At 37.6% G+C, this 25,954-nt stretch overlaps 1 protein-coding gene across 1 annotated transcript in view; it reads right to left on the bottom strand.

Annotated features, from left to right (window-relative positions):
* The window catches only part of LOC103516796 (pre-mRNA 3'-end-processing factor FIP1), a 35,282-nt gene that overhangs the window by 5,671 nt on the left and 3,657 nt on the right, over nt 1-25,954 (bottom strand). The window lies entirely within an intron of this gene.

The following is a 25,954-nucleotide window of genomic DNA, read 5'->3' as shown; positions in this document are numbered from 1 at the left end:
TTTTTTCTTGAAAAAAAATTTAAATAAAATTTAAAAATTTGTTTTTTTTTTTTTTTTTTTTTTTTTTTTACTCATGGTTCTTCGTTATGGGTTTTCTGGAGTCAAGTGGAAGTGCATATGTATTGCTGGTTGCATACCTGCATATACTGCACAGGATACAGATACAACTTAACGAGTCCAGTATAATTAGTTGTGTTGAAATTTTTAGAGCCCTAGTAGCTACTTGGGTACCTAATTAAGGTAATTATATTCATGCGGTGATAAGTAATGGTTTAACACCTTCACTTCCGGGAGTTCCGGGGTGTGATGCATTATTAATAGTTCCAATGCAGTCGTAGCTACGGTCTTTCGTAGGCACCTACTAGGATAAGGTAGGTACATAACTTTTAAGTTTTAAATAATATATGTTTTATTATCGATGAGGTAAGCAAGCAAGCACAATACTGGTAACGGTTTAGCTACCCATTTGTTCTCACATACTGAACCACGAATTCGAAGCGAAGTGCAACTTAATACCTTGCTACATATTATAAAACTTGAAAGTACTTCTATAACCTTAGAGACCAAAAGACAACATGCGGTGGGAGCTAAAAATATATGCTCATTTCCTCGTAGTTACCTTCCCATGTTCTCTGATATGTTCCCATTTCCTAGAACCTCTATCTCATCTCATCTACACATAATACCTCCTCAAGCAAAGCTCTACAAAGGCTACGCCACAAAAGGGTCCTGGGAATTGGTCTGGTTCCCCACTTTGGACAGTTTCATTTTAAATCTGGGGAAAAGAAGAAAATAAAGACTAGGTTAATTAATACCTAGGTATTTAACTGGCATCTCACAATCAGATTTTCATGGAAACATTTTTTTAGTGATATTTTTCTTGCAATAAAATGAACAATGAGCCTGGTGTGGCTTGAACCAGAACTTACTGCTTTGGTAATTTCGCCACATCCACTAATATTTGAAATTTTGTTTTAATCTTTCAACGTGGTGCTACGAAAAATGTCCAAGTAGTGCATAGTGGAGATGACAAAACTACCAAGCCTTTGTCACTCTAGTAAGCCAGATTATTGGTCGTCAAAGACCGTTATGTCTAGAGCCATCGAGGATTTGAGCCAAATATAATATGAATGCCAAAAAGATTGAAATTCTTACGGTTTAAATCATTTGTTCTGCTTATGACAAGACCGCACCAGAGCCAGCGGTGTCAGAGCTCTATGAGGCCCGTTTCCCAATGGATCTTTCAAAATAGATTCCAAAGTTCTGGATGTGAAGAACTAGATCCCGTTCCCCATCCCAGATAGATCTTTCAAATTCTGAAATTGTGGATGTGAAGAAATGAGTGGTGGATGGGAAATGAGTATGCAAATGAAGAGAAGCGTCTCCATCTCCATCATCGTCAGGCGAAAACAAAAGAAGATAAAATTGTCGAAAGGAAAGACAAAATAATGAAAAGATGATTGAGCGAGGCAAAAGTTCCTTGACAGATTTCGTCAACTTGAAATATACGGGGGGTTCCACTATAAACGAAAAATACAGGGGGCTACATTATAAACGAAATATACAGGGGGTTCCACTATAAACGAAGACCATTGAAATCATTTCAAACACAATTAATATTACCAAGAACGACCGAGCTGATTGGAAAAGACTGACGAAAAATGTCGACCCTGTCTGCACGGGAATGTGGTAAATCGGAAGAAGGAGATCTTTAAAAGCAGTCCGAGTTAGAAAAGTAAAGAATGAACAATGAAGAAGAAGTAGACCAAGAAAGAATCAGCAAAATCCTTTGAACGTGCCTTCAGGAGAAAGCGGAATAAGAATTATATGAAAAGCTCTGTGAAGATATGTGGACAATTAACGTGTGTGTAGGTACAGATTTAAGTTTCAAAAAAATATTCGCATATCTGACTGAACAAAAATAACAGGAAACTGTGAAAGACCCAATTTTAGAACACTTTTTTTTCCCTGAAGCTTCGCAGTCTATAAATAAAATTTGATACCCCCCTGTAGGCATAAATTTCCCAGTCAACAATCCCCCTTCCGTCTATTAGACCCCCATTCTGTTCAAGTGAGATGGGCTGTTGCTTCAAAATTAATTAAACTTTATGAAGATGTCATTTTCCACTCTTCATCATTTCCACACCCATCATCATTGCACGAAGAACTTTTTTTCGCAGGGAGTTTTAATCCGTCCATTTGAAGATTTAACACTTTTCTAGGACAGAAAGTTCTTAGGGTAGATAGTCTCTCCTTTATCCACAATGTCTATTTCTGAATCCCATCATTTCCCAAATTAATGTTTCTTCCTGTCCACTTTATTCACCATGTTTCCTTTTCCTTGAAGTCTTGAACCAAAATGGAACATCGAACCTTGATTTTATAATTGCTTGTTCCTTCCTTCTTTGCTTCTTTCTTGATTTTTCCTCTACTCCCTTCTTTCGTTCTTTTTATTCTTCGATTTTCCTTTGTCTACTCTCTCTCTCTCTCTCTCTCTCTCTCTCTCTCTCTCTCTCTCTCTCTCTCTCTTTCTCTCTTTCTCTCTTTCTCTCTCGCTCTGTTTCTCTCTTTCTTTCCCTTCCTCTCACCCCTCCTTTCAGATAAAAAATCAAATTCAAAATATGAGGTTGAATTATTGAGTGACTTCGAAATTATGTTTAACTCTATCCCCATAATTATTATGTCATTAGGGGTGAATATTCTCTTACATAATAATCTAGTCTTGATTAAAAAATCTACAAAATACTCGGACTTGTCTGGCTTCATAATTTTTGGCATGTTGCAGCGATCCTAAATGATGATACTTTTGCCACCGCCAATGGCAACACCCCACATTTGTGTTCGAATTTATCACCTTAAGAAAACACCGAATTGCTCTCTCCCAGTTTTGTGAAGAATGGTTGTTTGGCGCCTTGACTAACACGCAAAGGAAGAAAATTGGCAAAATCTACCAACTTTTGCTTCAGTATTTCGATGCTTATTATAGGACAGAACCCTTGAGTGGAACGTTCTCTGACACCAGATCTTTAGAACTGTATGTACCCATGATCCTTAGAACTAGGACAAGAGGTTATAAGAATAATTATTATGAGGTAAAGGTCCATTGTGGGATTGAACCCGCGACCTCCTCTTTACTGGAAGAGTACCCAGATCACCACAGTACCGAAGTAAACCCTACTGATAGCCTCCTAAATTTCCAAAGTTGAGAAAGACTTGTGCTACAATATTGCCCCGAATATGTTTCAGTAATCCAAAATCTAAAGAAGTTATGTACTTATTCTAAATGGAAAGCAAATAAATACAAATACGTTCGTACCTACATAACATCTAACATCCTCTTCCAGAATGGACCCCTTACTCGTACGTAGGTATAATATGTATATTTATTTACCAATGTACAGGGTCCTGGGAATTGGTCTGGTTCCCCACTTTGGACAGTTTCATTTTAAATCTGGGGAAAAGAAGAAAATAAAGACTAGGTTAATTAACACCTACCTAAATGTATAGAAATGTTGTTTTTAATGATCTTTTTTCTAGGGGTAAAATAAACAATGAGACTGGTTTGGCTTGAATCAGACTTTACTGTTTTGGTAATTTCGTCACATCCACTAATATTCGAAATTTTGCTGGAATCTTTATGCGTGGTGCTACGAAAAATTTTAATTAGTGGAGATGACAAAACTACCAAGACTTTGTCAATCTAATAAACCCGATTATTGGTCGTCAAGGACTGTTATGTCTTGAGCTCTTGAGCCATCAAGGATTTGAGCCAAAGATAATATGAATGCCCAAAAAGAGGATAAATCTAACCATTTGTTCTGCGTAAAATACGACGTATACCAAAGCCAGCGGTACCAGAGTTCTATGAATTTTTCAAAATTCCCTAGCCTTGGGAATAATAAGCATGTCTTTACGAGGGATTTATATGGGTAGTTTTCTGTGTCTGTATTTAGGTAAAGGGGATTTTTAGTTCTATCCAGTTTTCAGGTACGGATTTCAGAAGGTCCTAAATTTGTTGGTTTCTGATTGTAGTCTTCAGTCTAGTAAAAACCCCTTTGTTCCTTGAATATTCTTACTTCAGTCCTATCCTACGTACGTCGTTCATGTGTTCTTCTTTTGTTTGTGTTCGCATTAACACTATGAAAAGCGTATTATCTCCTCATATTATGAAGAGAAAAGCAGAAAAGTATCTTTCGTCCGAGCTTATTTACAATGAATCCAAAGTTGTCCCCGTATTAACCCGTTCGTTTTGTAAAACAAATGTTTTGTACTGTATGTTTTGTAAAGTAAGACAATAAGATTGTTCTCTCCTGATTAAAACTTTTTGCACTTTTATAATTGAGATTTTTTTATCTTCCCTCATCCCTAGCCTTGGGAATAATAAGCATGTCTTTACGAGGGATTTATATGGGTAGTTTTCTGTGTCTGTATTTAGGTAAAGGGGATTTTTTTTAGTAGTTGTTCTATCCAGTTTTCAGGTACGGATTTCAGAAGGTCCTAAGTTTGTTGGTTTCTGATTGCAGTCTTCAAGTCTAGTAAAAACCCTTTGTTCCTTGAATATTCTTACTTCAGTCCTACCCTACATGCGTCGTTCAATTCCACAGAAGCTTGCACAGCCAAAAAGCTTTCATCAAAAAAATTCCATCAAGAACCTAATTTTATTTTCTGGGTTTCATTTTCAAAGCATTCTTTCTCTCCACATATCCATTGCTTTTATTTTTATCCCTCAATTTTCTTGGAGTTGTTTTTCCAAGCAAATTATTTTAAATTAAAGTCAAATGTCTTGGAAATTCTTCTTAACGTTTCCCATTTGCCCTTCGGCAAGAGAGGGTCTTTTGTTTCTAACAGATCATTCTGTTCTACGGTTTCTACCGAGGTCCGAGGTGCAGACCTACATAGGTATTCATATTATATCACGTGATGGACTTTGCATTAAATATTGGATTTTCGACGTTTCTAGGGCATTCATCCGTCTATTTTGAACTTTTTAAGGGCATGTTGATATGAGCAAATTTATAGGGCATCTCTGAGTTTGGACTTTTTTGGGGCATGTAGAAAGTTACGTATGTACTAAAAGTTAGGTATGTAAAGGAAGAGAAATTATGTAATAGAAAAATTTAAACTACAGACTATTCATGTTATAACTGCAGGGGGTGGGGAAAAGCTTGCATAGCAAACAAGAAAAATGGCTTTTAATTAATCTGTGGAATTTTTTTCGGGAAGAATTTTTTGTGAAACTTTTTGTGGCGGAGGGGGGGGGGGGGGGGGTTTACGCCAAGGGGGCAGTAAATCTCTCTCTCTCTCTCTCTTCTGCTCTCTCTCTTCTCTCTCTCTTCTCTCTCTCTCTTCTCTCTCTCTCATCTCTCGTCTCTCTCTCTCTCATCTCTCTCTCTCTCTCTGTCCCCCTTTCAGTGGATTGTTGAGGAAGGGCATTTCGAACCCGATATTAAATTAAAGAATGAAGAAAATAAATAAAATATATAAAAAGGTGAGAGGAATCTCCAGCGTGTGGAGATACAAATGGAAAAATAAGAGAGAGAGAGAGAGAGAGAGGAGGAGGAGGAAGAGAAGAGAAGAAGAAGAAGAGAACAGAGAACGAAGAATGAGACGAGGAAGTAGGCAGAAAGATATGAAAAAAAAGGCCGGTAATTTCCTGAGTCCATAGTGTTTTACATTTTTTTTTTTTCTCCTGCTTTCTTCTCCATCAACCCCCATTTTCTCTCCTCTACTGCGCCCTCCTTCGTTGATTATCATTCTACCGTCCTCACTCTTCCCTTTTCTCCTTTCTTCTCCCATTGAGCCGATCTTTTATCCCTCGATCCTAGTCCTTCTGTAAGCCGATCCGATTCATTTATCTCCTTCTTCATCTCTCCTTTTCCTCAATAGCACATACTTGCTACCTACTTACTTACCACCACCACCTTTTGTGTTTTATGTTACTTTTTCTTTCTCCGTATCACACTATAATATAATGTATTATTGTTTCATGTATTCCTACCGCTTATTTCTGGCCCATTAAACACAACACCACGGACTTTATCCTTAAAGTGTTGTAATATTTTAATACCTTTGAAATATGTTTCATACATACCCCAACATAAAACAATAATATTTGTCATGCAAAAAAAAATATTCAAATTAAATTTAAATAAAATTTGTTTTTTTTTTTTTTTTTTTTTTTTTACTCATGGTTCTTCGTTATGGGTTTTCTGGAGTCCAGTGGAAGTGCATATGTTATGTGTATTGCTGGTTGCATACCTGCATATACTGCACAGGATACAACTTCACGAGTCCTGTTTAATTAGTTGTGTTGAAATTTTAAGAGCCCTTAGTAGTTAGGTAGTTACTTGGGTAATTAAGGTAATTATATTCATGCGGTGATAAGTAATGGTTTAACACCTTCACTTCCGGGGTCTGATGCATTATTAATAGTTCCAATGCAGTCGTAGCTACGGTCTTTCGTAGGTACCTACTAGGATAAGGTAGGTACAACATATACCTTTAAAGTTTTAAATAATACATGTTTTATTATCGATGAGGTAGGCAAGCAAGCACAATACTGGTAACGGTCTTAGCTACCCATTTGTTCTCACATACTGATTGAACCACAAATTCGACTTAATACCTAGGTAGGTACATATTATAAAACTTGAAAGTACCTACTTCTATAACCTTAGAGACCAAAAGACAACATGCGGTAGGAGCTAAAAATATGCTCATATCCTCGTAGTTACCTTCCCGTGTTCTTTGCAATGTTCCCATTTCCTAGAACCTCTATCTCATCTCATCTACACATAATACCTCCTCAAGCAAAGCTCTACAAAGGCTTTGCCACAAAGGCACCGTACACGGAGAGAAAAGAGACTTACACGCGTTTTCAGCATTAATTAAAAAAGATTAACAATTAATCCTCAAAATAGATTTGGAGCGAGCTTCGACTAATTATAAGAGCTACTCAGAGTGTGTGGTAATTTTCTATTGCTGACGATGCACGATGCTTTTGTTAAGCTTTATATTACCATTTTTACGTTTTTCTTGCTTTTTATTATGTACTTTTTCAACTATGTTTAATTTCTAAATTAATCATTTTTCTCCTCTGATGGGTGTTGGAATCAATTACGCTAAGGAGACAAGTACGAAGTGACGTAAGCTAGATGATGTTTTATGTGGCGGGATTTAGGAGGTGACGAAATTATGAGGGTAATGTGGTCTTATTTTTACTATGACACGTAAGGTGAATGTAGCGAGAGATTTCGGTGGACATTAGACAAGTTTGTTGACACTAGTTTTCGGGTAAACAGTAAAATATGTCCGAATTTGGATAGACAAATAATGAGAACTTTGGTGACGAAAAATTGGTGGATGTGGCAAAATTACAATAAATAATTGAAAACTGATTTTGAACAAACAAAGTTTTTTCAAGCCTCAATTTTCGTTTTGAAACATATAAAATGTTTAAAAACGCAATTGAACAATATTTTGTTCACGAAGTCTGGTACTAAAGATTCAGAAATTTTGCTGGAAAGAAAAGAAAGGCAGGAATTTAGGAAACGTGTTCAGGGAAAAGTATAGGAACACCCTGAACAATATTTCCAACAAACTGCCGTCAAACTCACCCACCCAGTATGAACGACAAGTATTGGTAATAATATACACTCACATGAGATAAAATTATTGAAAGGGTCCCCAGAAACAATGGGGATTTGATATGATATTTATTACCCGTTTCCTAACAAAGGTCTTACACGCGTTTTCAGCATTAATTAAAAAAGATTAACAATTAATCCTCAAAATAGATTTGGAGCGAGCTTCGACTAATTATAAGAGCCTACTCGGAATGTGTGGTAATTTTCTATTGCTGACGATGCACGATGCTTTTGTTAAGCTTTATATTACCTACCATGTTTACGTTTTTCTTGCTTTTTATTAGGTACTTTTTCAACTTTTTTTTTTTAGTTATTCGTGTCGTGGTTTAAATTTAATGTGTTGTCTCCATTGCTTGACCGAATATGTTCATTGAACGAACGAAGCAAGACAGAACGACTCTCACAGTCAAGCTAAAGTGACCTCTTAGGTTTGTCTAAAATTTCTTCTGATTCGGTCTTTGTCCCTGCTGTTATGAGAGGTACATTGGCACTTATTTCCATTTCAGCTATTGTCAGTAACATACATAATGTCTACCACCTCTGACGAAGCAAGACAGAACGACTCTCACAGTCAAGCTAAAGTGACCTCTTAGGTTTGTCTAAAATTTCTTCTGATTCGGTCTTTGTCCCAGCTGTTGATCTATGAGAGGTACATTGGCTCTTATTTCCATTTCAGCTATTGTCAGTAACATACATAATGTCTACCACCTCTACGTAGTAAATACGAATAGCAAACAGAAAACATCTCCGTTGATGTTTTATTGTAACAAAATAAACACAATTTTTACACCCTCTCCCTCTTTTTCTCGTTCTTTATGCCTCTCTCATTCCCCATTTCCCACTTTTTACACCACCACGCCTCCCATTTCTCTCTTCTACCATACCCAGTATCCTTCTTCCCCCCTTCCTCTCTTTCTTCCTTCTCCTCCTACTCTCTTGTACTCTTCTGTTTCCCCACACGTGTCTCTCTCTCTCTCTCTCTCTCTCTCTCTCTCTCTCTCTCTCTCTCTCTCTCTCTCTCTCTCTCTCTCTCTCTGTCCCCCTTTCAGTGGATTGTTGAGGAAGGGCATTTCGAACCCGATATTAAATTAAAGAATGAAGAAAATAAATAAATATATAAAAAGGTGAGAGGAATTCCAGCGTGTGGAGATACAAATGGAAAAATAAGAGAGAGAGAGAGAGAGAGAGGAGGAGGAGGAAGAGAAGAAGAAGAAGAAGAAGAAGAAGCAGAGAACGAAGAATGAGACGAAGGAAGTGGAGAAAGATATGAAAAAAAAGGCCGGTAATTTCCTGAGTCCATAGTGTTTTACATTTTTTTTTTTTCTCCTGCTTCTTCTCCATCAACCCCCATTTTCTCTCTCCTCCTTCTCCCTCTTCTTGATTTCATTCTACCCCTCCTTCCTCTTCCCTTTTCTCCTTTCTTCTCCCTTGACCCATCCTTCTTATCCCTCCCCTATCCTTCTTTCCCCCTCCCCTTATTTTTCTCCTTCTTCATCCTCCTTTCCAATACCACATATAGCTACCTACCTACTTACCCACCACCTTTGTGTTTTATGTTACTTTTTTTTCTCCTATACACCTATAATATAATGTATATTGTTTCATGTATTCCTACCGCTTATTTCTGCCCATTAAAACAACACCACGGACTTATCCTTAAGTGTTGTAATATTTTAATACCTTTGAAATATGTTTCATACATACCCAACATAAAAACAATAATATTTGTCATGCAAAACAAACCGTTCTTGAGATATTTTGTTCACAACTTTCTACTTTTTCCCATTTAAACCTGTAGTACGTACGTACGTACAGACCATGAGCACAAACCGGTCTTGAGATATTTTGTATACAACCTTTTCCCATTTAAACCTGTGGTACATACATACGTACAGACCATGGGACAAAAACTACTTTTTTGTTCTACTTTTTCCCATTTAAACCTGTAGTACGTACGTACGTAACGTACAGACCATGGGCTAAAAACCACTTTTTTGAATCAGGGTCAAAACACGGATATTTCCAACCATTTCCCGATTTTGAAAATTTGGACCGATTGCAATACTTTCATTACTAGTATAGCTCCGCTATACTGTAGTAATAGAAAGTAAAAAGTAATAAAAAAAAAAAGACAAAAAATCTGGTGGCTTCGGAAAAAGCTCAAGCAAGATGGAAAACCGGCACCTCTGTTGTTCTGAAACTGAAGTAGAAGAAGTAAAAAAAAAAATCTGGAATGATTTTGAATACTGAGAAACAACCCAACTTCTCCTGAGGGAGTTTGGGGAAAATGTTTTTGAATGTGGCGTCGCTTGATCCCTGTACGACTCTCTGTTTTGTCTTCCTCCTATTATTTCCCCTTCTTCCTCCTTCTCCTTCCTTTTCTCTTACGAGTTCTCTTTTTCCCTCCTCCATCCTCCTTCTCCTTTTCCCTTATTTCCTCCTCCTCACCCTCTACCTTCCTTTTCTTCTCAATCCACTCCACTATTGTGATTCCTATATTGTTTCGGCAGTAAAAGAGGCATCTCCACCAATATTTATTTAAGTCGCCTATTGTTTGTGCTAATTCCATTCCTATGCCCTGCTCCTTGAACTACAATATTGTTTGTATAGGTACGGTACATAGGTCTCGTGGAATTTCCATATTGAAACTCACATTAATGTAGGATTTTAAGCGGGTAGGTTAGGTACTTAGAGACATTCATCCAAGTTCTGGGCCATAACTTTGGTCTTCTGTGTCCTGTCGATCTATCACTTTTACAGCACATTCGTTAACAACCCATGACCCAGGGTTCCTTTGAAGTTTAGACCCTGCTTAAATTACCGTATTATATCACAACCTCCACCCTTCTAGCCCTTCCAATAAATACAAAATATCTAAAATATCATTAGACAAGCTCAGATAAAGTTCGACCAACTTGGCCACTTTCTTTTAATCCTGAAAGTTCACAACAAACAAAGTCCTTCAAACCAGACTCCCGATGAGTAATGACAAACAAAACTCGAAACTTCAACAGCAACTGACCATTCTCTGATGCAGGAATGTTCAATTATCCATGATAAAGTAAGTCGAATTAACTTGAAAACTCAGTTAAGTATGAAAAAAGTTCTCTTCTCATTCGCTCCTCGAAGTCGCCACTGAGCAAAGGTAAGTTGAAGTAAAAATGTGTAAGTAATTTACCGGAATTACCTTTGCTTGCAGGGAGCTTCTCCTGTTCAAACATAGATAATGTTTTCCACCTTCAATATAGCTCGGCGTGCCTTTGACTACCGAGAGCTTGAAGATTTGCGTTCATCCCTGGCGTATTTGTAGACCTATTTTACAAAGTTATTTTTGGACTCTTTATTGATTAAAATTCAATGTTCACAAATACAAAAAATTACAAAGGACGAAATTATTGGAGCAATCTCTACCATACATCCATGAATTTGAAACCCACCTTGAGTCTGAAGGTAGAAACACTGTGGTGTGATGATAGTGTGTTTCTACCTTGAAGCTCTGGCTCTCATCAACAATCACTGTGTGGTGAATCTATGTAGATATGTTATCGAGGCAATGTGGACGATTCAGTCGACGCACATTTAGGTTAAAAAAATGTAAACTGACTACGGCGGCGGCGCCTCGTTCATTTCAGCCTTTTTCCGCAGGGGAAGCGAAAAGGCCTCGTTCTCATAATCAAATTTAATGGGCACAAGAAGGGCTTGGGAGGGAAAGGGTGGGAATCAAAGCTGAAATTCTTATCTCTCCAAAATATTCTCCATGCTGATACATTTTTACTTTTTTTTCTCATCTTATTGTTTATGGCATTGGGTGTTTTGTTTGGAAAGGGATCTACTTTGGCAGAGTAGCTAAATTTTTATCTGGAATAATGCTTTGTTTGTTTTATCAAGAAGGAAAGAAAGGACCCGTCTTATCGGACTTTGGCGTCCAAATCCCAAAGGTCCACCAATGGAATGTGGACTTTTTTTCGCTTTTTTGCTCCAATGACAAAAGTTTCTTGTCTGATGGGTTATGGGTTTCAGCACCCAAAGTAGGTACATACGAGTATGTTGGGTAACATCGATGGACTAAATGGACCATGTAGTGTAGACGCTACTGCGCTGGAGCTGCTTTATACTTTCTTTGGCAACAGGTGTTCTGTGTTCTTGGAAAAAATGTGTAGAAGATTTTCTGCAACCACTCCGAGGTTTTCTCAAAAGCAGGAATAAAATTTAAACTCAGGATTACCAATAATTAAAACGTCACGAATTATAACGAGCCTCCCTTCTCCTCTCTTTCTCACTCCTTCTCTCCTCCTCTCTTCTCCCATCTCCCTCCTTTTCCTTTTCTCCTATCCGTTCCTTCTTCATACTAGTCTTTTTCACCTCCCTCTCTTCTTTTCTTCCATCCTTCCTCCTTTCAGCATTCTCGATCTTCCGTTTTCTCTCCTCGTTTATCCTATTCGTCATCACCTCCCTCCCTCCCTTTCTTTGTCTCAGCCTCTTCTTTCTTTCTCTCCATGTTCCTTCCGTTCCTCTTTTTTTCATCCTCAATCTTTACCACTTTCCCTTCGGCCTGTCTTATTCCTAACCTTCATTTATCTCCCATTCTGTCTCATTTCCCTTCCTCCCTCTCTTCCTCTCATTCCCCCTTGTATAGAACGAAAGTATTCTTCCTAGAACGCAAGTATCCTTCGTAGGATATTTAGGAGAGTGGTATTCTTCGTGTGCCTTCTTCATTTCGTTTTAATGAAAAAACGATTATTTTTTATGAATATTCTAAATACCTAATTACTCTGAAGAAGGGTTGCCGCGATGCCCAAGAAAAAAGAAGACACGAAAGAATTTTCCTGGAAAAAAACATTGGTAAATAAATTTATTGGTATATGTAGCTATGTTCCTACCTACTTCCTACACTCTTTCAATTAAATTTCGATTCTCGATGTCGACGAGACGCGAAATAGGTACCTACTCGTATATTACACTTGTGCTTTTCAGAATTAATCTGGACTGTATATCCCGCGGTTCACAAATTTTTGTCGCCGACATCGATTTGGTAACTAATTTGGGAATTTTCTGGAGAACAAATTTAATGTAGATTGAACCCGTCTATTATCTGTTCCTGAGCTTTTCTCGGTAAGCACCTATGTAGGTACATATATTAGGTGTTTAGATTGAATGATTTGAAACTTGGAAAGCTGCTCGCTGTATCCATGAAAGTAGGTAACTATAGTTACAAAACATGTAGGTAGGTATGTATATATATCACACCACATGTATAGAGCTAGTATAGGTAAGTAACTACGTATACATAGTGTATGAATATGAGCTTTTTTTTCACTCTTTTTCTATTTCATTTGAGTATGTGATTCAATCAGACATGAAAACGCTTTATGTTCTGGCTTATCTTGTGGCCCAGAAACAGAACTTTGTACGGCTATGATATAAGCAACTAGGAAGTAAGTTTTTTTTTTATTATTATTATTAGAATTATTTTTTAGGGGGGACTGTAAAAACGGAGGTCTCCCTAAAATAATGATTGAGTACAAGGCAGGTGCGCTACCTTCCAAGGTAGCTTTTGTAGCTTGGCGAACAAGCATAACTATGTGGTCTACCAAACAATCAAAATAGTAAGTACAAAAACAAAAAATGCATATTTCGCTCTCACACCCAAAAGCCAACATTTGGTCTACAACCCTCCCCGCTTGTTACCACACCATGGCAATGTTTTCACCAGTCATCCATTACGCCAAAACGTCAAACTGCAAAGGAAACGACTGTGCGTGTTTGCGTGTTAAACTCCTAACTAGAAAGATAGGTAAGAAACTAGGGTGCCCCAGGGAGGGGGACTAGGGCCCTCCTAAGAGATAAAAGTCTAATTTATTTACATGCTAGAACGAAAGTATTTTGTATAGAACGAAAGTATTCTTCCTAGAACGCAAGTATCCTTCGTAGGATATTTAGGAGAGTGGTATTCTTCGTGTGCCTTCTTCATTAAATTTCGTTTTAATGAAAAACGATTATTTTTTTATGAATATTCTAAATTACTCTCCATGCAGCCTTTTACCGCGATGCTCGAGAAAAAAGAAAGAAGACACGAAAGAATTTTCCTGGAAAAAACATTGATGAATAGTATTGGTACCTATGCCTATGTATTTACTTCCTACACCCTTTCAATTAAATTTCGATTCTCGATGTCGACGAGACGCGAAGTAGGTACCTATATTAGATACACTCATGTTTTTCAGAATAATTAATCTGGACTGTACCTATATCCCGGTTCACAAATTTTTGTCGCCGACATCGATTAGGTAACTAATTTGGGAATTTTCTGGAGAACAAATGTAGTTTGAACCCGTCTATTATCTGTTCCTGAGCTTTTCTCGGTAAGCACCTATGTAGGTAGGTACGTAGGTAGGTACATAATTACATATAGGTATTTAGATTGAATGATTTGAAACTTGGAAAGCTGCTCGCTGTATCCATGAAAGTAGCTAGTCACAAAACATGTAGGTAGGTATCTAGATGTATCACACCACATGTATGTATAGACGTATAGAGCTAGTATAGGTAAGTAACTACGTATACATAGTGTATGAATATGAGCTTTTTTTTTCACTCTTTTTCTATTTCATTTGAGCATGTGATTCAATCAGACATGAAAACGCTTTATAACGAAGCAAGACAGAACGACTCTCACAGTCAAGCTAAAGTGACCTCTTAGGTTTGTCTAAAATTTCTTCTGATTCGGTCTTTGTCCCATCTGTTGTTCTATGAGAGGTACATTGGCACTTATTTCCATTTCAGCTATTGTCAGTAACATACATAATGTCTACCACCTTTGCGTAGTAAATACGAATAGCAAACAGAAAACATCTCCGTTGATGTTTTAGGACGCTTTATGTGCATTACGAAGGTAGCAACTTCACAGCTATATTATCATTTTATTATTCATGTTTAGTCAATTCAATTCACTTGGAAATACACGTAAATGTAATCTTTTCCCCCTTTTCAGCACATAACCTTGTATTAAATTATGTAGCTTTATGTACATAGACGTACATACGTATTTAGGTATTGTAACAAAATAAACACAATTTTTACACCCTCTCCCTCTCTTTCTCGTTCTTTATGCTTCTCTCATTCCCCATTTCCCAATTTTTACACCACTACAACTCCCATTTCTCTCTTCTACCATACCCAGTATCCTTCTTCCCCCTTCCTCTCTTTATTCCTTCTCCTCCTACTCTCTTGTACTATTCTGTTTCCCCACACGTGTCACGGTGTCACATCAATTCCTAATGGGTTAATAATAAGACCCTTGTATTTCCCGCATGTAAATACAGGAAAATGGAGAAGCGAGAGGGGTGGGAAGAGAGGGGAAGAATTGGAGGAGGAGGAGGAGGAGGAGGAGGAAACAGAAACGGGCGAGAGGGTAGGAAAAGGATTGAAGGAGGTAATGAAGTTACACCAACAGACAGAACAATAAATTACTAGTCAATTCAATTCACTTGGAAATACACGTAAATGTAATCTTTTCCCCCTTTTCAGCACATACCTTGTATTAAATTATGTAGCTTTAAATACATAGACGTACATACTATATAGGTGGTAGTAACTACAGGTAATCTCGTATTATTGTAGGTAGGTATAAAATTCCAATATTTTGCCTCACAGACGGGAATAAGGTACCTACTTATGTTCAAAAATTCGTAACCTATTAAGGAAATAAAGATTGGTAGAAGCTTAACCCATCCTTTAGGTCTGTTTGCCCCTACACCTAAGCATCAGGTGGGATTTTTGTGTTAACCTTATAAATCAAGGAAGTTTTTGACCAATTTTTGATGTTAGAAGAAGTAGTCCCAACATTCTGTCATATTCGAGGGTCACCGACGTACACAATTATGTATAAGTGGGATTTTCTAAGTACCTAACTTGAATTTTCCCAAAAGGGGCAGTCAGTGGGGAAAAGGATTCTCTGACGAAGAAAAAAACTAGCTGTGATAATGGAGGAATTTAATTTAAGTAATGGGAATAAGAGAAGTTAGTGGCGTGGGCAAGAAACAAAAATTTTGGCGTTACTCGATAGAGTATAATAAACTTCCTCTACATAAGTCTATATGATCAGGGTATCTACTATCTAAATAAGTACCAACCTTTTGTAAAGAACCAGAAAAAAATATCCAAATATGGCTGAAGACGAATGCCCATAAAATAAAAATTAATGAAAAAGGGAAACTGCTTTTCCTATTGCATTGTGTAGAAAAGGCACTGTTGCGGTCGACACGAACGGTCGATCAACGAGGTGAATCTATGCTGTCGAGGCAATGTGGACGGTTTCAGTCGACTATGTGTGTTGCTGTGCTGAAAGCCCAGAAGTTAGGTAGTAGAACCGGGGCTGCTCTACTACCTAACCTCTTCTGGGCTTTCAACACAGTAAAGAATGTCCAATTGTCCATGATAAAGTAAGTCGAATTAACTTGAAAAAATCAGTTAAGTATGAAAAAAGTTCTCTTCTCATTCGCTCCTCGAAGTCGCCACTGAGCAAAGGTAAGTTGAAGTAAAAATGTGTAAGTAATTTACCGGAATTACCTTTGCTTGCAGGGAGCTTCTCCTGTTCAAACATAGATAATGTTTTCCACCTTCAATATAGCTCGGCGTGCCTTTGACTACCGAGAGCTTGAAGATTTGCGTTCATCTCTGGCGTATTTGTAGACCTATTTTACAAAGTTATTTTTGGGCTCTTTATTGATTAAAATTCAATGTTCACAAAATAAATACAAAAAATTACAAACAAAGGACGAATTGATGGAGCAATCTCTACCATACATCCATGAATTTGAAACCCACCTTGTTTAGGTATTGTAACAAAATAAACACAATTTTTACACCCTCTCCCTCTCTTTCTCGTTCTTTATGCTTCTCTCATTCCCCATTTCCCACTTTTTACACCACCACCTCCCATTTCTCTCTTCTACCATACCCACTATCCGTCTTCCCCCCTTCCTCTCTTTCTTCCTTCTCCTCCTACTCTCTTGTACTATTCTGTTTCTCCACACGTGTCACATCAATTCCTAATGGGTTAATAATAAGACCCTTGTATTTCCCGCATGTAAATATAGGGATATGGAAAAACGAGGGGGGTGGGAAGAGAGGGGAAGAATTGGAGGAGGAGGAGGAGGAGGAGAAAAAGGATCAGGAAAAAGAGGAGAAGGATGAGGAGAAAAGAAAGAGGAGAGAGGGTAGGAAAAGGATTGAAGGAGGAAATAAGGTTACTCCAACAGACAGAACAATAAATTACACAAAAAAGTAAAAAAAAAGACAAAAAATCTGGTGGCTTCGGAAAAAGCTCAAGCAAGATGGAAAACCGGCACCTCTGTTGCTCTGAAACTGAAGTAAAAGAAGAAGAAGTAAAAAAAAAATCTGGAATGATTTTGAATACTGAGAAACACCCCAACTTCCCCTGAGGGAATTTGGGGATGTTTTTGACTGAAGCATCGCTTGATCCCTGTACGACTCTTTGTTTTGTCTTCCTCCTATTATTTCTCCTTCTTCTTTTTCCTTCCTCCTCCTTCTTCCTTTTCTCTTAAGAGTTCTCTTCTTCCCCTCCTCCCTTCTCTTCTCTTTTCCTCCTTTTCCCCTATTTCCTAATCCTCTTTCTTTTTCCTCCTCCTCCTCTTTCTTTCTATTCCCTTCTTTCCCCGTATTTTTTCTTCTACTCCTTTATTTTCTCTTCTTCTTTCCCCAAATTTTTCTCCCTTTGCCTTTTCTTCATTTTCTTCTTTCTCAGAAGGCAATTCTGCGGTATCTCTTGTAAGCCTCTTCTTCTTCCTTCTATTCTCTTCTTTTGTCTCTTCATACAGAGGAAAATACTTCTCTCCCTCAACCTCCCTGTATTTCTCAATCTTCTGTAGCTACATAGGTACCTAATTGTGATACCTATATTGTTTCGGCTGTAAAAGAGGCATCTCCACCAATATTTATTTAAGTCACCTATTGTTCAAGCTAATTCCATTCCAGGTAGGTTTCGTGAAAATTTCTGTGTTAAAGTTGAAAATCATTTTACTGCAATATAGGCGGTTATCTAGAGACAGGTTCTGTCTGGGTCATGTCGGTCGATCATTTTTAAGGATTTTTCGTGAACAAGTTTTACTTCTTTTGCCTCCTTAGATTATGGGCATTTTTGTGAGATAGCTGTCCCGGCGGCAATTTTTAAAATTTATTTTATATTCATTTTTGTTTGCTTTGTAATTCGCTTGTTTTCAATAGCTAATATAGATGAAAAGTATAATATGCTTAGATTATAATAAACAGAAAATACTCAATATCATTACAAGCTTTAGAAAAGTTCGACCAACTTGGGCTCATCTTTTTCGTCCTGAAAGTTCACAACAAACAAAGTCCTTCAAACCAGACTCCCGATGAGAAATGACAAACAAAACTCAAAACTTCAACAGTAACTGACCATTTTCCGATGTCCTCAGGACATGTCCAGAACTTGTCAAGTTATACGATGATGTGGTCACTGTGGTAGGCCCAGGGGTTCACAGTGAAATGCACTTTGATTTAATTGTCCATAATAAACCTGGGGGCGAGGAAATTTTTGCTGGTTTTTCTCATGAAATTTCGTATGATGGTTTTGCTGGACAGTTCAGAAATGTTTCCCCTTTTGTCTGATGCCAGTTTCCCTTTTCCTTTCTCTCTCTCTCTCTCTCTCTCTCTCTCTCTCCTTCCTTTCTTTTCTCTTCTCTCTCTCTCTCTCTCTCTCTCTCTCTCTCTCTCTCTCAATCTAACTCTCTCTCTCTCTCTCAATCTAACTCTCTCTCTCCCTCCCTCCCTCCCTCCCTTTCTCAATCACTTCTTTTTTCTGAGTCCTCCATTTTTATCCATCCCTACCCTTCTTTCTCTTTCGGAGTTTTTGAAGTTTTTCGTGATGTCTGATTCAAATGTATAGTAGGTATGAGTGTATCATGGGGGCTTGCTTTGATGTTCATAATGTTTGGATGTTTCTGTTAGTTTTGTTTCAAACATAGTCCGCCTTTTTTTCTGATTTCGATGGAAACGAAATATTTATGCTTAAGCTAATGCTTCATTTAGTCTTCAGTCATAATACCTATACTTTTTTTGTGCGTCTGAATACATACCCAACACCTTAAAGATAAAAAGTAAAAAATGAATTCAGATTGTACAAGTTGCGGAAAAAAAATCAAAATTTCGAATTTCCCGCCAACTTTACACGCTAAAAGGCCGACAATGGCCTAGCTAAGCCCAGTACATAAACACACCCTGAAGGTAGAAACACTGTGATGTGATGATAGTGTGTTTCTACCTTGAAGCTCTGGCTCTCATCAACAATCACTGTGTGGTGAATCTACGTAGACATGTTGTCGAGGCAATGTGGACGGTTCAGTCGACGCACATTTAGGTTAAAAATGTAAACTGACTACGGCGGCGGCGCCTCGTTCATTTCAGCCTTTTTCCGCAGGGGAAGCGAAAAGGCCTCGTTCTCATAATCAAATTTAATGGGCACAAGAAGGGCTTGGGAGGGAAAGGGTGGGAATCAAAGCTGAAATTCTTATCTCTCCAAAATATTCTCCATGCTGATACATTTTTACTTTTTTTTCATCTTATTGTTTATGGCATGGGGTGTTTTGTTTGGAAAGGGATCTACTTTGGCAGTGTAGCTAAATTTTTATCTGGGGCTTGGGAGGGAAAGGGTGGGAATCAAAGCTGAAATTCTTATCTCTCCAAAATATTCTCCATGCTGATACATTTTTACTTTTTTTTCTCATCTTATTGTTTATGGCATTGGGTGTTTTGTTTGGAAAGGGATCTACTTTGGCAGAGTAGCTAAATTTTTATCTGGAATTCTCTGATGCCCTCAGGACATGTCCAGAACTTGTCAAGTTATACGATGATGTGGTCACTGTGGTAGGCCCAGGGGTTCACAGTGAAGTGCACTTTGATTTAATTGTCCATAATAAACCCGGGGGCGAAGAAATTTTGCTGGTTTTTCTCGTGAAATTTCGGATGATGGTTTTGCTGCTGGACAGTTCAGAAATGTTTCCCCTTTTGTCTGATGCCAGTTTCCCTTTACCTCTCTCTCTCTCTCTCTCTCTCTCTCTCTCTCTCTCTCTCTCTCTCTCTCTCTCTCTCTCTCTCCCTCCCTCCCTCCTTCCCTTTCTCTATCACTTCTTTTTTCTGAGTCCTCCATTTTTATCCATCCCTACCCTTTTTTCTCTTTCGGAGTTTTTGAAGTTTTTCGTGATGTCTGATTCAAATGTTTAAAGGTATGAGTGTATCATGGGGGCTTGCTTTGATGTTCATAATGTTTGGATGTTTCTGTTAGTTTTGTTTCAAAAATAGTCCGCCTTTTTTTCTGATTTCGATGAAAACGAAATATTTATGCTTAAGCTAATACTTCATTTAGTATTTTAGTCTTTAGTCATAATAATTATACTTTTTTTGTGCGTCTGAATACATACCCAACACCTAAAGATTTAGAATTTACATACATAGGTAGGTATAACATTTAATTACATCTACATAGTAGAACAAATCCTTTAAAATCCTCAGACACATTTCCTCTTCATCAGATGCTTATCGATGTACAGGGTGAACGCTTTGTTCTGAATGTGTCACCAATTCTCCACATGAGATTTTTACTTTCTATTATTTTTCTGAATGTGTCTCCATATTATGAGATTTTATGAGAATTACAAAGGACGAAATTATTGGAGCAATCTCTACCATACATCCATGAATTTGAAACCCACCTTGAGTCTGAAGGTAGAAACACTGTGGTGTGATGATAGTGTGTTTCTACCTTGAAGCTCTGGCTCTCATCAACAATCACTGTGTGGTGAATCTATGTAGATATGTTATCGAGGCAATGTGGACGATTCAGTCGACGCACATTTAGGTTAATCCTGTAAGTCCTGCAAAACTTTTCCAGTTAAATTTCATCTCATTTAATTTTATTTATTTTTCATAACTATGTATGTAGAGGTAGGTAGGTAATGTATGTAAGTTAGGATTTAATGCTAGGTAATGGGAGGTATTGTAATGTTTTAGTTTAGATGTTGACTGTACCTATACCTATATAGCTATAGTGTATTGCGATTATTTGAGCAAATGCCAAATGGTCGTACCTATGATTGATTCAATGTGAACTTCAAGGCAAAATCATGTCCAAAGCATTCACTTTCACTCTAGGTGAAACTTGAAAACAAGTGCTTCATTTCATGTTTACTCAGTCAACACCCTATGGTCTTTTTGGTCCACTAACAAGCTAACAACACCTGCTTATACTAATATTTCTCCAATCTTTCATTATGTTCATCTCTAGAACTCTGGTTTGAGTATTTCTTAGATTTCACTCCGTTGTTCTACATGAGCGACGTTTTTCTCATCAGATCTGGCAAAAACTGTTTCAATTTAAACCAAAATTTATTTCGTTTTAATATCAAATTCTATAGATTCTACGGTACCCATTCTATATTACCTACATAAAACAAGAAGCAAAAAATAATGCGAGAAGAATATTATACAAAACAAATAACAAACTAATACTTACTGCAGCGTGAGATATGTAAAAGTCACCTAAATGTTGCCAAATTGTTTAGCTTCATATTTGGAATAAATCCAAGGATAAAGAAGAAGAAGAAGAAGAAGAAGAAGAAGAAGAAGAAGAAGAAGAAGAAGAAGAAGAAGAAGAAGAAGAAGAAGTGTTTCTAATACAATAGGAAGATAATGCATGGTTATTATTACACTTCGATATGGAGATTTATTTTCGGGATAAAAAATTGTTACATCAAGTGGAATTAAAATTTTCCAAATACCTATCTCCCTATCTATACCTATGCCTACATGGATAATAATTACGAGTATTGTGTACCTACTTATAATAAAATTGATTATACCTACATACCTACTCACTGAATAAGATGAAGTATACCTACCTACTTTACAGTGCAAAAGTCCTAAACTAAAATGGACGCGGCACATTAGGGATCAGGAAGAGACCGCCTTAACATACCTACTTTACGTAAAGGTAGAAACAGAATTAGGTATCCTGCATTTTTTTTTTTTTTTTTTTTTAAAACATCAACCCGAAGTTGTTTGCTAAAGTGCCAAAAATCTCATAGCCCTTTTCCATTTTTCCCCAGTGAAACTTTTAACCCATGAAAAGTTCAGCAATTTTCACAAGAAGAAATGAGGCGTCGCCCGAGAACGAACATTATCCCATCAGGATAAAATCCGCCCCGGGCGGGAATTGAACCCGCGGCCTAGCGCTTACAAGGCAGACGCACTATCAACTAAGCTAACTATTAGGCTGGCATTTCCAATCTCTTTATGCCCTGCTTAGTGCGTTAGAAATAGTTTGTTGGACACAAGCTTTAAATACCTTCATCAAATGTTGACCAGAAATAAAATAGTTAAGGGCTAGGCTCTCGCTAAGGTACCAAGAAAATTCGGCAAACGATTTGCGATTTACCATAAAATTCGGTTTTCTAACTGGACAGACGGTTGTGTTGTTCCCCTTAATTATTGGAATTTAGGTACCTATATGCCATAGTACTATTTAGGTACCTATTATTAGAAAACGAAACATTATGTGGCTAATAGTTAATGTGGAGCTCTGAGATCTCACACATTATGACATGACTGAAAATTGGGTTCATCCCTGTGGAGACAAAGGTTTGGGAAAATAAGCCACAACACGTCATCTGTAAACACTGCTGCATATTTGAATTTGCGGCTTTTGCAATTTGGCTTTTGGCTATCTCATTCTTTCGCCCACTGATTTAGAGATGGCACCCCAAAAAGATACTACCAATGATGGATAAAAATTCATAGATTAGGTAGGTATTTAGTGGTAGGTACCTGGGGCAGATAATTCTGTAAAACTTTTTTCTATAGGCTTTCAAAAAATTTCTTTTTCCAACTCTAAAACTCGTCAGAATTTCTATAGAATTACACTCAAATCTCACTCCCAAAATGCTCCAAATGTGCGTATAACTCGAGCCTCCTCTTTCGCATCAAAATTAGCATAAAATTGAAGTAAATAATTTCCTCTTGGGGAATATGTGTTTTCTCTTGAGACTTCCCCAACTCTGACATAGATCATCATTGATGTGAAATGCCAGGGGAGTGGCAAAATGGAGGAGGGAAATTTGGTGAGAGGGAGGTAAAATGGGAAAGAGAGAGGGGAATAGAGTACGGTAAAGAGAAGAAGAAATTGAGGGAGGGGGAGATAAAGGTGAGGAAAAAGGGAGAAATTGATAGGGAGGAGGTATGATGGTAATAGAGGCAGGGCCGCATGGGGAGAGAGAGAAATAGGTAAGATGAGCGGGAAATGGGTACCTATGAAAGAGGGATAAAGGAGAATGAGTAAACGTGGGAAAGGATGTGTGGGAGAAATCCAATGAGGGGAGGAAATATTTATGTGAATTATGATGAGTTACAAACTGTGAGGAGAGAGGGAGGGAATGTGGTAAGGGAATTGTTAGCTGGAAATTCTGAGGTTTAGACTATAGGGGGAAAAAAGCTGCCAATTGTTGTTCGGGGTTTTCGGGGGTTTTGTGGTGAATTCTCTAATTTGCACTATGGAAATGAGCTAGAGCGTTTTTCAGCAAATTTCATTGATGCAGGTTACCCATTGATGCAGGTTACCCTATTTTTTCAACTCTACATTACCTCGTTACTTAGGTGCACATACTTGTACTACTAAGGTGTAGTTATTGTTGCTCATGTAACTTAATTTTTTTTTCTGTATTTTCATTCTTTGGCCTTTACACCCAGAACTCACAGATTTTTCTTTGGTAGGTACATTGTTTTTGATTCTATGGCCTCTCTACACAGAATTCTCAGGATTACTTTGTTTTTATTTACACAGAAAATAAAATTATAAAAGCTGAGGTCTACACCTATGTACCTAGGTACCTTTTAAACCGGGTTTCCATACTTTCTAATTCTCATGAATATCTCACGTTACTATGTAGGATGTTTGTGTTTTGTGTTGGTCTGAATCTCTGAAATGTATCAAATGTATGAATCTGTATGTTTTCCAGTGGCGTAAACAATATTTGCCAAAGTTATGTACGTCGTGTTCCCAAGCGGTCGATCATCCAAGTGCTTTCACGCTCGACGTTACTTAACTTCAGTGATCGGACGAAATGGTGTGAAACATTGTCATGTTTGTGTTGGTCTGAATCTCTGAAATGTATCAAATGTATGAATCTGTATGTTTTCCAGTGGCGTAAACAATATTTGCCAAAGTTACGTCGTGTTCCCAAGCGGTCGACCATCCAAGTGCTTTCACGCTCGACGTTGCTTAACTTCAGTGATCGGACGAAATGGTTTTGAAACATTGTGAACTTTGGATTAGGGATAGCCAGCGGCTTTATGACAAAGGCCAGCCACACATTATCAGGTAGACCTGACAGGTACGGCTAAAAAGGTCCGCCTGTCAGGTCTACCTGATAGTGAGTGGCTGGCCTTGGAATTCTTCTGAGAGTGATTGAGGATCTGTTAAAAATACCAATGCGGCAGTTGAAAGGGACGCGGCACATAAGGAATCAGGAAGAGACCGCCTTAACATAATAATAAAGTTGAAAGGGTGATTATTATTTATTTTTTTACATTATCAGGTAGACCTGACAGGTACGGCTAAAAAGGTCCGCCTGTCAGGTCTACCTGATAGTGAGTGGCTGGCCTTGGAATTCTTCATGAGAGTGATTGAGGATCTGTTAAAAATACCAATGCAGCAGCTGAAAGGGTCGTGACACATAAGGGATCAGGAAGAGACCGCCTTAACATAATAATAAAGTTGAAAGGGTGATTTTTTTTTCTCATAAATCAAAGTTTTTTTTCTCTTTAGCTTCCTGACATCTCCGGCACTCTGCAGTCTTTTGTACAGGAGGAACCTGTGAGTTTCTTTTCCCGGGTAAATTAATGCATTTTAAATGAGCTCTCTGGGTTGACACACAGGAAAATCTAACGTTGAAAACAGATTAAAATCTTGTTTTGTGTTTTTCGCCCGTATATTTCATTGTGTTTTAGAGGAGAAGGGATGATGGGGTTACACAGGTTGCTGTTAGTGAGATTTGGATATGAAAAAGAGGAGATTTTTCACAGACCTACCTACTCACCCTAGTGGATTTTCTTGAGCTCTCTGGGTTGACACACAGGGAAATCTAACGTGGAAAACAGATTAAAATCTTGTTTTGTGTTTTTCGCCCGTATATTTCATTGTATTTTAGAGGAGAAGGGATGATGGGGTTACACAGGTTGCTGTGAGTGAGATTTGTGTATGAAAAAGAGAAGATTTTTCACAGACCTACCTATACTCACTCTAGTGGATTTTCTTTTTGCAGAAAAAAGACCGAGGTCGAAATATTCGGTCTTTCATGGACCCAAAAGTTTTCCTTGAATTGAAACTATAGGAAAATTATGTAGGTATTTGTAGATGGTGATAATTATAATAAAATTATTATAAAGTACTGTGATGATTCCTAGATTCCTACCTACCTATCTCTCCCTGCCTTTTTATATCTTCTCATTACATCAGTTGAATTTATTTACTTACCCTATTTACTCTGGTAATTCGTAAGTTTTGTAAATAATTATTTACCTCCTGAATTTTCTTTTTGCAGAAAAAAGACCGAGGTCGAAATATTCGGTCTTTTATGGACCCAAAAGTTTTCCTTGAATTGAAACTATAGGAAAATTATGTAGGTATTTTTGTAGATGGTGATAAGTATAATAAAATTGTTATAAAGTTAGGTACTGTGATGATTCCTACCTAACTATCTCTTCCTGCCTTTTTATATCTTCTCATTACGTCAGTTGAATTTATTTACTTACCCTATTTACTCTCATAATTCGTAAGTTTTGTAAATAATTATTTACCTCCTCAACATACCTTACGAATACTTTTGTTTCAAGTACCCATGATGAATGTTTTGTTTTTCAAAAGCGAAATTAATTATTCACATCTCAACTTAAGTCCGCCAGTATCAGGCTCTGACTTTTTGAGGGGGATTAGAGTGTGACGTGTATTTTCCTTTTCCAATTTTCATGGTGGAAGTGGCGGAAAATAGGACTGTGAAACATACACATTTTTTCCAAGAACACAGAACACCTGTTGCCAAAGAAAGTATAAAGCAGCTCCAGCGCAGTAGCGTCTACACTACATGGTCCATTTAGTCCATCGATGTTACCCAACATACTCGTATGTACCTACTTTGGGTGCTGAAACCCATAACCCATCAGACAAGAAACTTTTGTCATTGGAGCAAAAAAGCGAAAAAAAGTCCACATTCCATTGG

This window comes from Diaphorina citri, unplaced genomic scaffold, assembly GCF_000475195.1.
Source record: "Diaphorina citri unplaced genomic scaffold, Diaci psyllid genome assembly version 1.1 scaffold1666, whole genome shotgun sequence".
NCBI classification, from domain to species: Eukaryota; Metazoa; Arthropoda; class Insecta; order Hemiptera; family Psyllidae; genus Diaphorina; species Diaphorina citri.
Note: the sequence above shows the minus strand (reverse complement) of the source record. Positions and strands in the feature narration are given on the sequence as shown.